This window comes from Triturus cristatus, chromosome 3_2 (genome assembly GCF_964204655.1).
Source record: "Triturus cristatus chromosome 3_2, aTriCri1.1, whole genome shotgun sequence".
NCBI lineage: Eukaryota > Metazoa > Chordata > Amphibia > Caudata > Salamandridae > Triturus > Triturus cristatus.
The window spans coordinates 40,246,916-40,261,820 of NC_140584.1; positions in this window are offsets into that span (position 1 = coordinate 40,246,916).

The window sequence follows — 14,905 nt, forward strand, 5'->3', positions numbered from 1 at the left end:
AGCATAGCATAACAGAACATAACAAAACATAGCAAAGCATAGCATAGCAAAACAAAACATAGCATAACAAAGCATAGCATAACAAAACACAACAAAACATAGCATAGCATAACAGAACATAACAAAACATAGCAAAGCATAGCATAGCAAAACAAAACATAGCATAACAAAGCATAGCATAACAAAAACACAACAAAAAATAGCATAGCATAACAAAACATAGCATAGCCTAACAAAACATAGCATATCCTAACAAAACAACACATAGCATAGCAAAACACAACAAAACATAGCATAACAAAACAAAACATAGCATAACAAAACATAGCATAGCATAACAAAACAAAGCATAGCATAACAAAACATAGCATAGCATACACAAAACATAGCATAGCATAACAAAACATAGCATAGCATAGCATAACATAACATAAGAAAACATAGCATTAAGTTTGATAAACTCATAGTAGCAGGCTAGCTAGCTTTAACGGGCAGTGAGTGTAAGCAACTCCGTAAACCCAGAAGCAGTCACTCGGTCACCTTTGCTCTTGTATTGCAGTGGCTTTGTTTATTAAACAGTGCCCATATTTATACTGTTAGCACTTTACTTGTGCAAATTTCAGGGCTCACAAAACTTTGATGAATCGAAATTCACAACAAAGGCTGTTAAGTTCGTGCTATATAGAACCCTAAGGATAAATAAAAAACATTGCCATTTACAATGTGAATAGCTCCAACAAACACAAGACCTTTTTCAAAGTACAAAACATTGCCATTTACAATACCAATAGCTCCAGCTCCAACAAATGCGAGACCTATTGCATTTCCAATGCTTGTTTTTTAAATGCAACCGGTTTTCCTTAAAGGACTGCATTTAAAAAAAATGAAACTTTTCAGTTTAATTTTTTAAGGGCCGGCAGTGATCCCTGGGACAACTGCCTGCTCTTAAAAAATATTTGCACATGCATTCCCAAAGGGGAAGTGCCTTACCACCCTTCTGAGAAGGGTGGTAATCTGCGAGGGTTTTGCGACCGCATACATAGGTTTTGGAATCGCTATTAGGAAGGGACGCCCTTGGAATGCCCCTTCCTAATAGCGAGTCGCTAACCCAATTTTGTGAATCGCTAATTGATTAGCGACTCGCAAAATAGGGTTGGTACATTGGGCTGACCGATTTTGTGGTCGCAAAGGGGCTGAAATCCACTTTGCGACTGCAAAAAACGGTTGTACATCTGGCCCATAATGTAATTTCTTAGAAACAGTGTGTGGAAGTTGGCTACCAATTAATGGTCCTCATTGGGTAGACCAAGAGTGGCTTATCCTAGATTTTCACCCCTTACTACGACGAATGAAGGACCATCACAGGACCAATGCCTCTGTGATAAATTAAAGCAAAATAGATTTTATAAAAATAGCACTCCTATGGGCCCAGTGCTAGATTACCATCTTAAAAAGTACTTCCACAGCTGCAAATCATGGTAGAAGAGCCATGGTTATGTCTACTACCATGAGGATTTAGGGTACCCCAAAGTTAGATTTCTGTTGTCCAGTCCAAAAGTCAAAAATCCCATGTTCGGCAGAAGTAGTGATGGAATAGCTGGCGGATTTTGCCGACTTGTAGCATTGAAGGTGTGTGAGTATTATTAGGTTTCACGTTGCATTACTTTTGCTTACATTGTGGTATTTTGATCTGGCTGTGTGTTGCTGAGTGAAGTGACAAAGCGGTTAAAGTCCACAAAGTGGTTAATGTACATGTAAGGGTTAATGTCCATGTCTGATTGTGCAGCTTAATGCACTAAAGCTGAAGTTATTATCAGTTTTGTGGCCTAAGATCCCAGGAAATACACCTAAGTGGTAGTCTTTGTGTGGAAGATACTTAGGGGCCGATTAGGATGGTGGTCGGAAAACCACCCGAACACCATGGAAGCGGAAAACCACCGCCCGCCGGCAATGTGGAAAAACCGGCGGTGAAAATAGGATCAACCCCCAAAACAAACGGAACGTGGCCAATAAAAAATGCCCATAGCAGGCGGAGATGGCCAAAATCCGCCTGTGGCAGTCGGATTTGCGGCGGAAAAACACCAACCTGCCGCAAGTATAGCAGAGACACCGCACAGGAAATTAGGATATCCCCGATGGTCACACAGTACGTTCCGCTGTTTCTGACTGCTGCAGTCGCAAACAGTGATGAATGGGAGAGCCGGTGGAAGAGCTATAGCATAGCCACCGCTGCAGACGATCCTTGAAAAATATGGCGGACGAATGAAAAAACCCACAAGAAGGCCAAAAAGTGCATGCCCCCCAAAAACACAAAATACACCCCAATGACACAACCACATGGCAAAAAGAAAAATACAATTCGCAGGACAACACACACACCACACCTGACAGCAATACCCCATTTGAACACATCCACATAGCTGAGTATAAAACCAACCCCTTCCCTGACCACAATCCTTTGCAACACTCCAGAAGGGAAGGACATTCACCAGATCAGAGAGGAGAGGCAAAAGAATACAGCACACACACATCACCACCACCATCACTACCACACCTGCACAACTAACCCCCTGCACATCACATACCATACACATCACAACCACACCCACCACACACACTCCTGCACCCACAACCACTTTGCACACCACACACCATGGCAACACATAAGATGCCCAAATTCACAGAGAATGAGTTGACTGTCATGGTAGATGAGATAGTCTGAATAGAACCACAACTGTTTGGTAGCCTGGTCCAACAGACACCATTAGCCACAAGAACACAAATGTGGGCAAGGATAGTCGAAAGGGTCAATGCAGTAGGGACCACCCCACGTTCTAAAAAGGAAATCATAAAGTGGTGGCATGACCTGAAGAGGGTTGTCAAAGAGAGGAGGAGCAAGAACTGTGAGCTGGCTCAGAGGACTGGCAGTGGCCCTCCCATTCCACAAAAACCATACACACCATGGGAGGAGAAGGTGCTTGCCATACTGCATTCAGAGAGTCTCACAGGAGTACCTGGGGAAGTGGATGCTGATAAGTACAAACAAATGACTACCACCACACTGCAATGTTCTGTCTTGCACAACTACAAAGCTACACCACCTAGGACAGATTTCATTCATCTGCACCACACACTCACAAAAACATGTCTCACAGATCCAACATCCACTCACTCCCACACACCCCAAACGTAGCTAGCAACATTACCATGGGGGCATGTGTACAGGCAGACAGCACTACAACTCCCACCAAGCCCCCTTGTCCCACTGCATCAGCAAGATGGAGACCTCTCCCCACCCCACCCAGGATCATGTGTCAGCCATTGCATAACCCACATCAAGCTTAAAGGTAGGTAGCCATCTTGCCTGGGAGGGTGTTTGGGAGTGGGAGGCCTGTACCACTACTCCCACCATGCCCCCTGTCCCATAGCCTAGCAAGATGGAACCCTCCCCCACCCCACCCAGAAGCATGTGGCAGCCATTGCATTGTTCCCCTCCACCTAACAGGTAAGTAGCTATCTTCCCTGGGATGGTGTTTGTGGGTGGGAGGCCAGCACTACAACTCCCACCATGCCCCCTGTCCCACACCTGAGCAGGATGGAGCACCCCCCCCCCACCAAGAAGCAGTTGCAAGCCAATGCAGAACACCAAACAAACTTACAGGTAGGTAGCCATCTTCCCTGGGAGGGTGTATGTGGGTGGGAGACCTGCACCACTACTCCCATCATGCCCCCTGTCCCACACCTGAGCAGAATGGAGCACTCCCCCACCCAGAAGCAGTTGCAAGCCAATGCAGTACAACAAACAAATTTACAGGTAGGAAGCCATCTTCCCTGGGAGGGTGTTTGTGGGTGGGAGGCCTGTACCACTACTCCACCATGCTCCCTGTCCCACACCTCAGCAGGATGGAGCACTCACTCCCACCCAGAAGCATGTGGCATCCATTGCATTGTTCACCTCCACCTAACAGGTAGGTAGCCATCTTCCCTGGGAGGGTGTTTGGGGGTGGGAGGCCAGCACCACAACTCCCACCATGCCCCCTGTACCACACCTCAGCACGTTGGAGCCCTCCCCCAACCCACCCAGAAGCATGTGTCCGCCATTACATAAGCCACATCAAACTTACAGGTAGGTAGCCATCTTCCCTGGGAGGTTATTTGTGGGTGGGAGGCCTGTGCCACTATTCCCACTATGCCCCCTGTCCCACACCTGAGCAGGATGGAGCACTCTCCCACCCAGAAGCAGTTGCAAGCCATTCCAGTACACCAAACAAACTTACAGGTAGGTAGCTATCATGCCTGGGAGGGTGTTTGTGGGTGGGAGGCCAGCACTCCAATTCCCACCATGTACCCTGTCCCACACCTGAGCAGGATGGAGCACTCCCCCACCCAGAAGCAGTTGCAAGCCATTCCAGTACACCAAACAAACTTACAGGTAGGTAGCCATCTTGTCTGGGAGGGTGTTTGGGGGAGGGAGGCCTGTACCACTACTCCCACTATGCCCCCTGTCCCACACCTCAGCAGGATGGAGCACTCACTCCCACCCAGAAGCATGTGGTATCCATTGCATTGTTCACCGCCACCTAACTGGTAGGTAGCCATCTTCCCTGGGAGGGTATTTGGGGGTGGGAGGCCTGTACCACTACTCCCACCATGCACCCTTGTCCCCCAGTACAGCAATATGGAGCTCTCCATACCACCCAGATGCATGTGGCATCTAATGGATCACCTCAAACAAACTAACAGGTAGGTAGACATATTATTCTGTCTTGTGACACCACTGTGCAGGATGTAAGCCTCCACCACGCACACAGAGATGTGTCACATAACAAAGCCAAATGTGAGCACATAACAGGTAAGTAGCCTGTACGTGCACCCACCCACTCGTCACCAGCCCTCTCATTGCACAAATATGCACACCGACCCCATTGCCACGCACAATGTGCACACAGGTAAGCAAAGGAAACTGTCACAGCTACCAAAGTGTGACACATCAATCCACATGTAGAAGAAAGTCAGGGCACAATCATGCACAGCACCTATTGACATGTGCAGTGCCATGGGGCCAGGGCAACAAGTCCCTTCGAAAAGTAAGAAAGCATGTTTGGTGGTACAAATCAAGATATGCACATGACAGGACAAAGGTATGCAGGAGATGACAATGGCAAGTCCATGGCCAGATGTGACGTCTGCCAGGTCAGACAAATCAACAAAGAGTCCTCAATGAAATAACATGTTGTGCCAGTACCTAGATGTCAACAGGTCCCTGTAATCACAAATTATGCACGTGGTGCATGGTATGTATTGACACCTCACACCATGGACAAGTAATGCATGTACCACTGCATCATGTCAGGAGGCACAGTAGTGCACATAGAAAACAATGTGATGATCAGTCAACTGTGTAGTGTACAAACAGTGAATGACACACATCTAACACAAAGCTTGCGGGGTGCACTGCAATGACCATTTCCCATCTGACCCACAGGTGACCAAGAACTCACTGCAGAGGACAACACCAGCAACCAGCAGAGCCAGTCTTCCCCCCGGTACATGGACTCTCGGATGTTGACTCCCGGGATTCTCTGGACGATGAGCTTGAAGCTGGCCCATCTGGTGTGCCAGGGTGCAACAGGTCTCAGGACCCCATGGTCCCCCCCACCACATCTGCTGCAATAACAACGTTTCTGCAGACCTCTGCTGTCACGGCCTGTGCATCCTCCACCACCACCATCACCACCACCACCAACATCACCACCACCAGCGCTGCCTGCAACACTCCCCCTGTCCCAGAGGTTGACCACCCCACACCACCGACTGAGTAGGGCAGGGAGAGGATGCGGGTGCCTACAGTGGTGAGGCAACAGGTCCATGGCAGCAGGGTAGGTGGGAGGGGCAGGGTCACCCACAGACAACAAAAGGCTGGGACCCAATCCCTGGACCACATCACCAGAGTTCTTGGGGCATATGAATGGGCCCAGGGACGAACGGGCCGGTCGGACGAACTGTTTCTCGAGCTCATCCTGCTGATGAGGTCCATTGACAGCCGCATGGGACAAATTGTGGACCTCTTGAGTCAGCAAGTGGCGGTACTGAGGGACAGGCCTACGCCACAACCAACACCTCCACCTTCCTCTGGTGGGCTGCAGGATGACAGTTCACCATCCTCCCCTGCAGCCACAGAGAGGGGTGAGTCCTCAGACCCCACTGGCCCTGCAGCAGCCCCCCCCTGCCAAGCGACGAAGGGGCCATCCTAAGAAAACCCTGGGAGTAGCTGGAGGCAAACCACCTGCCAAACGGCAGTCACGGAGCCAGCCATGATGGCAACCCTCTTCACCACTGCATTGACTTTTTGGACTGTCCTTCCCCACACTGCCTTGTGAATGGCATCTGTCTGTTGGACTGGGTCACCACATTAATGTGGTGACTACTTGATTATCTCATTTACCATTACTGTCAACTCACTGCTCCACCAATCACCTCAATGTAAATGTACACCACCCTCACATGTCACCATTGCAAATAAAAAAACCTTACACACATGTTGTTGTGTCTGCTTCATCTTTATTCCAGGATGTACAGTCTTCAACATGATCACAATGCACCAGGAGTATGGACTGTATGTAGGCAAGGAGAAGTTGAAAGCACGTAGGAAAACACAACAGAACAACATTCACTGGTCTGGGTGTGGCATCACAGACATCACACAACACTTTTCATCAGGGTACTCCAATCTGCACACATTACATTGAGCAACAGTATCGTCAAACATCCTGTATCTGTGCCAAACTACCCTGTCCCAGAAACATTGGCAGCCAGCACTGAGCTGACAACAGGCTGCAGTCACAAAGCTCACATACACCTCCACAACAGCAGCAACATCATCAGACAATGGGAACGTTGTACATTGTCACCCACCTTCAAGTGAAGTAGCGGGTGATGAGCTGTTGACGCAGGTCAACACCTTCCTCCTCTCCACTGTCCTCATCACTGGACACAGGTTGGTTTGCAGGCGGGGGCCTTGGGTCCTCATCATCATCCAGAATCAGGGGAATATCCTTGCGAATAGCTAGGTTGTGGAGCATGCAGCATGCCACTACAATCTGACACACTTTCCCGGGCAAGTACATTAGTGCACCTCCGGTCTTGTCCAGGCAGCGGAAACGTGACTTTTCAACAGACCAAAAGTACGCTCCACCACACAACGTGTTCTCCCATGGGCCTCATTGTAGCGGACTTCAGCCAGGGTCCTGGGATTCCAGAGTGGGCTCAGCAACCAGGGACAGTTGGGATATGCAGAGTCACCTAGGTGTGAGAAACACAAATAAACATTGCTATGTCGCAGAGGCAGAGGGCAACAGGTCACACACCCAGCACGCCATGTGAATAGGCATACTCACCCACAATCCATGTAAGCTTGGGAATCAGATTAGCCATCAGCTGGGGTACAATGCTGTTCTGCAGGATGTAGGAGTCATGGGCTGAGCCTGGGAATTTGGCACACACGTGGGAGATGATCATATCTGCCAGGCACACCACTTGCACATTTATGGAGTGGTAATGTTCACAATTCCTGTAGATGTGCTCACGTGTCTGTGGTGGCACAAGCCCAAGATGGGTGCAATCAATGGCACCAACAACATGGGGGACGTGTCCCAGGGGATAGAAATCTCCCTTCACAGCTGCCAATTCCGGACCCCTGGGGAAATGGATATATCTGTCCTTGTAGACCATCATGGCGGACAGTACATCACGCAGCACCATGCTGAACATCGATTGTGACATCCCACCAGCGCTGGCCACTGTCTCCTGGAACGATCCAGTGGCAAAAGATGCAGGGCCGCCATCCCCTTATACGTTGGTGTGAAAGCTGTTGGATATGTTCTGCGGGGCTGCAGGTGGGGCTCCAACATATCACAAAGGGTCTTTAGGGTGGCTCTATCCAGACGGCATTTACGGATGATCGCCTCATCCTCCATGTCTTCCAGTACTGTCAAGTGACGAAGCAGATTTGGTCTCTTCCTAGTTGAGATGGACACATGTCAATGTAATACATCATGAGATGGGCACAGCATCTCACATTCTGTATGACACAACACCAACAATGACTGTCATCAAAATTGAGTTACAGACCAGCCTACATGTAGGGACACATTCAGCTACACAAATGGCACACTTATAAACTTTCACAAAGCAAGTCCCTCAAAAACACCACCTCGGTCAATGTGAATGCACATATGGATATGACCTCTATTACCATGGGCACACCTGGGAGTATAGCATCCAGCATATGTGTAACAAATCAACCCCACTGTCTCATACCTAGCTGATGTACCTGACACACCTTTATGCGTCATTTGAACGTGGCACACATCAACAACACAATGACCACAGTCTGAGCGGAAATGACGATTGTGTGATCAGACAAGAGAGAACATGCAAAAAAGAACATTACTATTAGGGCCTGGAAAATTGGAGCCAGAGGGGCAGTTTGATGTACTAGTACCTTCGCCTGTGTCAGAGTTATCTGAGGAATCTGCAGAGGTGTCTGAGAAACCCACTAGATTGTTGCGTCTATTGAAACGAACCCACGGTCTGCTGTTTTGTGGGTTGGAATAAGCCCTGTTAGTGTAAAAGTCTTTTTGTAAATATGGATAAGTGCGTTCAATATTGTATGTTCTGATATCTTTTCGGACTTTAACTGATTTTTTATTTTGCTCTATTCTGTAGAAATCATCAACTGTTTTTTGTATTTGTTCTAATAGTTTTTAACTGTCTGCGATAGGACAAGATTCCTTGATTTGTTTTTCAATCTCTGAGATTTCTTCAGCTAGTTGTTTAAGGGCTTCTGCGGCAGTGTCGATGCCTAGCACCAACCAATGTCGGGAGCAAGTCCTTTTATCACCTAGAATCAAAACCAACACCAATCGTATAGTTTGCGTCACCACCTTCTCTCCTGCTTCAAATCAAATTCGCAAATCTATTTTGCAACACTGGCCTGTGGTGAATGCGGGTAACCTCTCAATAGAGCGCCCCATGTTTGCCTTCCGAAAAAATCGTAATCTCAAGGACCATCTTGTAAGAGCTGCCCTACCCTCCCCTCGCCCAATGGTAACCCTGGATGCGCATTGGGGGTTGGAGCCTCTTATCGGTCATGCGAAATGTGGCAATTGCAATGTATGTAACACAACTATGGAAGGAAAAAATTTTGTATTCAATAATGTTTCTATCACGTTGAATTCTTTTTCCAACTGCAATACCAGCAATGTCATTTATTTAATTTCTTGTCCTTGCAACAAAATTTACATCGGCCAAACAACACAAAAGGTCAAATTGCGCATCGGCCAACACAGAAGCAGAGTACGTTGCAAAACCCCCAATGCCCCCCTTGTTGAACATTTTTCCGAAATGGGACATAAAGAAGACAAATTCAAATGGACAGTTATCAAAACGATCAAGCAACCACCGAGAGGTGGTGACATTGCCAAAATCTTGAACAAGGAAGAACTCAGAATGATTATTCGTACTAACAGCATCAGGGAAGGCTTGAATCGCAATGAGGACTGGACCAACCTCATTTGAGAAAACTAAAACTTTATTACTTTGTTTTTCATATCTGGTTCATTGCACTTCGAATGCTTGTGTAAAAAATCTGTATATTTTTTAACACACGGTTTAAACACATTGGTTCCTTATGTCCAACTACCATGTACAAGACGGTAATTTTTCCCTTTTCCCTTTGTCTCTTATCTTTACCAAATTATTGCTGCAATTCTGACTTGTTGCAACAATTAATTAATTACAGTGATCTGTTTCTTAAGTTGTTTGCCTTGTTTCTTATCTTGCCTGTTCTAGCGGAAGTCTTCTCCGAGTAATTTTCAACAACTGTGTTCTTATTTCACTCAAATATTCAAATATGACTTCCCGTTTTAATTTGTTGTTCATTCTTGTGATGCAATCAGTACTACACAATTTCCACTGTCTCTATCCCCTTTACTGCTCATTGCAAAGTTCTCTCTTTTAATCATTGTTTGTAACTCTATCGGATTATTTTCGAAGTCTATCTTCTCTTTCCACTCTGACTCTCCCAAGATGGCACCGGGCTTACACGCTCTAGTCACTCACACACGTTCACTGTATCTATACCCGTGCACTTCACGGCTACTTCGCCACTCGGATCATCTTATCAGAGGACCCGGCTCCACTCCGGTAAGTGTGCTCTCCTTCACCGTCCCTGCTGCCCCGGTTTTATGTATCGTTTTTTAACCTCTAGCAATTTCCTTTTAGTGCATTGTCACGGCAATACGAACGAGTGCCACGATTCCGTTGGATTGTCAACAAGTGGACTATACTCTCGATTTCCTTCATCACAGGTACCCTATTCCCCTCACCGCCCCGATATGCCCAGTATGTTCACGATCATATTAACTAACACGGTCATTTTCCATTTCCAGTGAACATAACGTTCCATATCACCGCCGGACCGCACCATCTCATGTCTCCAGAGCGTTAATTGTTTCCGAGGCCTTGATCCCGTTGTTCTTACGGATTCCTGAACATGGTGAGCGCTCTCTGCCGCTCTCCGTTGCCTTGCTGTACCTTAGCCCGCACTTCATTAGCTATTCGTAGGCACCTGCAATGCTTGACCCTTTCCGGCGCCTTCACCTCGCGGTCCTTTCCACCAGTCATTCACCTGTTCCCAACACGCACGTTGCCTTGCTGGACCGTAGTCCGCACTTCGGTAGTTATTCGTAGGCACCTGCAATGCTCTTTACTTCACGACCCTATCAATCGGTCTTCCTTTTGGAACACATGTGCCGAACACGCATGTCACCTGCGCATCCCTTGTTTCACTTCCCCAACCTACCAACCTTCACCGTAACCAGACGCATGCTCACACATTAGCATGTATTTTGGTACCATACTTGTACCTTGTCGCTGCTGCTAATTTACCGCCCTAATATCTTCCCTTTTTTCCTTTCTCAATCACCGCTTATCTTCCCCTTTACATCACCCCTTTTTGTTTTCCCACAGGCAATTTCCTTTTATAATCAGGCTAGCACACATTTATGTCCTGATGATGATCCTAGTATCCCTTTAATAGGATCGAAACGTCGTCGACCTCAGTTAAACAACATGCACATCAATCCATTGTGTAAAAAAGTGCAATTGTTGTTTTGAAAAAAGCTTAAAACATTGGATAATGCAAACAAGCTCTTTTGTCTTGCCTGAAATGTCCTTGTGTGTTTTGTGATGTCATTTTTCCGATTGGATACAGGACTGTGTCCCACAAGTAATATGTTGTTTTATATGTGCAAAGTTTATTGAAGAATTAAACGGGTTGTCCGGCTGGACATCCAAAATATAGTATCGATTTTGGACTATATTTATTCCACCTTTATTCAAATCAATTAAGGACCATTGTTTCTTATAATTAACTATTACCCAAGGTCCTTAATTACCTTTTAGGTTCCCTTGTCCTTTTTGAATATATCATGTGAATGTATGGCACCCAAATCACGGTAGCTACCGCCTGTCTCCAGCAGTGTGTCACCAGCAATCCCCATATACACAAGTGAGATAGTGATAGGCATGGAGACATGCCCAAATGGCGGTTGGCATGCTCCACCACCCAAATCGTGGTGCCTTATGTGAATGTATGGCACCCAAATCGCGGTAGCTACCGCCTGTCCCCAGCGGTGTGTCACCAGCAATCCCCATATACACAAGTGCGGTAGTGAGACATGCCCAAATGGCGGTTGGCATGCCCCGCCACCGAAATCGCGGTGCCTCATGTGAATGTAAGGCACCCAAATCGTGGTAGCTACCGCCTGTCCCCAGCGGTGTGTCACCAGCAATCCCCATATACACAAGTGCGGTAGTGATACATATCCATGTATTGACAAATGGCAGTTGTCATGCTCCGCCACCCAAATCGCAGTTGCGCCCGCCTGGCCCCTGCTGTGTGTCACCACCATGGAGCATGCCCTTACAGCCGTAATCGCGGTGGCATGATGCAATTTTGAAAATCGCGGTAGGCGTGCTCCGCCACCGCGGAGGCGGTCATTGGATGCATTTGAAAGATGCACCATTGCGGTAGAGTACACCGGGCTCCAGCGGTGTGTCACCGCCATGGAGCATGCCCTTACAGCCAATGGGAACCTTGATTGCGGTGGCATGAAGCAATTTTGAAAATCGCGGTAGGAGTGCTCCGCCACCGCGGATGCGGTCATTGGATGCATTTGAAAGAGGCAGACCTGGACCACCAAATACTGCAGCATGGCACCTTTGAAACGACCCCAGGGGGCTATATATGTGTGGGAGGGAGCCTCACATTTCCATTGCTCCCAGAGCCTGCTGCCAGAGACCTCTCACCTGCTGCTGCCTCCAGGGACTGCTGCCAGAGACCCCTCATCTGCTGCTGCCTCCAGAGACTGCTGACAGAGACCCCTCACCTGCTGCTGCCTCCATGGACTTCTGCCAGTGAACACCCACCTGCTGCTGCCTCCAGGGACTGCTGCAAGTGACCACCCACCTGCTGCTGCCTCCAGGGTCCCAGTACCCAAGGTTATATGGTGCCCCAAATGTCGTGGTAAGTCCTCAACAGTGGGGGAGGATGTGCAGGGGGGGGGGGGGCACACATGTAGTTGGACTGATGCAGTATGTGCCTGAGAGTGTGGGATTGTGTCATGCACTGCCACAGATTTCCCTGCCTGCACATGTATGTATGAGTGACCTGTGTTGTGTTGTCAGCCCTACAGTGATGCAGAAAGTTGTTCATGCAGGAGTCAGGACAGTGATTGCTTGGCTGAATGGCTGTGTGTGCCCCTGTTGTCCAACTCAGTGTGAGCCCAGCTGGCCTGCACAGTCCCCGCCCACAAAGACAAGGACACATCACTTCACTTACAGAGTATTACATCAGTCTTTTCTCATTGCACTCCAGCTATGAGTCATCTCAGCACTGTAGATTGCACACGACCGGCCTTGTGAAAAGGAATTTTGGTTTGTGAGATCATGTCCCTCAATGTGACATCCATGACAAAGTTAACTATTCACAGGGCAGGGACATTGAGGGCTGCGCAGTCTTGGACACAGTGAGTCTACCCCCAAACACAGGTTGATATGTGATGTATGTGTTGCTCAACCTAAAAATGGACTGGAGATGTGGGCAGGCTACATAGGGGTTTCAGTGCTGGCATCCTGCATGTGTGTGAGATGTGCAGGGACTGTGTTCCCCTTCAATCCTTCATGCATTTACATCAGCTTTTCCCAAGCAGATGTACCATGTGAGATGTATTCTTGTCTCTGTTAGACATATCTTTGGATTTGTGATGAGTTTGTATCTTGCTGCTGTACTGAGAGATGTAGGTACATAACACTGTGTCAGTGATCATTTCCCCCTCTTTTGTCTCCCATGCCTGCAGCTCAAGGTATACCATCGTAAGGCCGTGTGGAGGGCCATTGCGGCCAAGGCGCGAGCTCTGGGTGTCTCAAACCAATGGCGCACCCACTGCCACAAGAGGTGGGACGACATCAGCCGGCTGGCAAAGAACGTGGCGGAGATGACCTTGGGGCTGCTTCTTTGCACTGGGCGTTTGGCATGGCGCAGCATGACACCACTAACAGGCCGCATCTTGACGGTGACACAGCCTAAGCTGGATGCACGTTTGAAGGAGAATCAGCACCAAGCAAGGGGTGAGCAATCGGGTAAGGGTGACTTTGGCTGGGAGTGGCTGCAAGTGTACAGAGCCTGTGCCAGCCCTGGCCTATGTGATGTTGGTAGTGTGATGCAATGGCATGTAAGTCGCTGCTGGTCTGGTTGCAGGTGTTACGCATTTGCCCTACCTGTTCTTTGTAATTTGAATGATGTGCATTCCCATTGCATTCTGAGTCGTGGTCTTCAGGTATCATCTGCATTGGGGTAGTCTGGGGAATCCCATGGGAGGGAACGGCAGTGTGCCGGATCTGAGTGTGCCTTCATCAATGCGTCCATTGCATGCACTCAGATTTGGGAGGCCTAGACATCTGACAACAATGTGCACCAGTCTTTGGGCCCCAAAGTACAACATGGTGGGTGGCATGGGCTCATGGCCATTGTGGAATATCATGTTGTAGTCTGTGTCTGTGTTGTCCCCTCCTGTTCCATCCAGATCTGTCAGTGGCAACAAGTAGTGTTCCACCATCATGTCCCTAGGTGTGCTCAGAGCTAGTTGTGTGTCTGGTTGAAAGGAGCCACTAGCAGGGTGTTGTGCTGTGTGGTCATCACATGGCTCACTTATGCCTGAATTTCCAGTTTCCACGCACTGTTTGAGTCAATATAGTGAGTTAGCACAATGTGATTGCACAGGGTGGTGTGCAACATGTAGATTTAGTCATTTTTTGTTATGCATTGCTTGCATATGTTTGTTCTGTTGCTGCCACTGAACTGACCCTACATCTCTCTCTCTCATGCAGCATCTCCTGTGGTCACGGAGGGACAGGAGACGGACACCAGTGGTGGTGAAACAAGCACAACAGCTGCACAGGAGCCCAGTGACACAGATGTCACCAGCGCCTCAGAGGGGGACAGGAGTCTGCTGGAGGAATCCCAACCTAAGACGGAAAGTATCACATCATCTGATGCCAGCGGGCATGCATCCATGTTGGCGGGCACAGGGAACGGGGACTCTGCATCATCTTCCACCACATAGTGGTCAGTGCCCACCCTCCCAGCCACTTTTTCTGGTGCTGCCCATGTCCCCCTCAGTAAGAGGGTAAGAGTGTCCTTCACCCCTGGCACCTCTGCACCTGTCCCTCTGCTGCCATCAGTGCTGAGTCGGTGGACCTTTTGCGCCATCTGTGTGTTGGCCAGACAGCTCTCCTCAATGCCTTCATTGACCACGACAAAAAATTGGCACAGGTGGTTGCT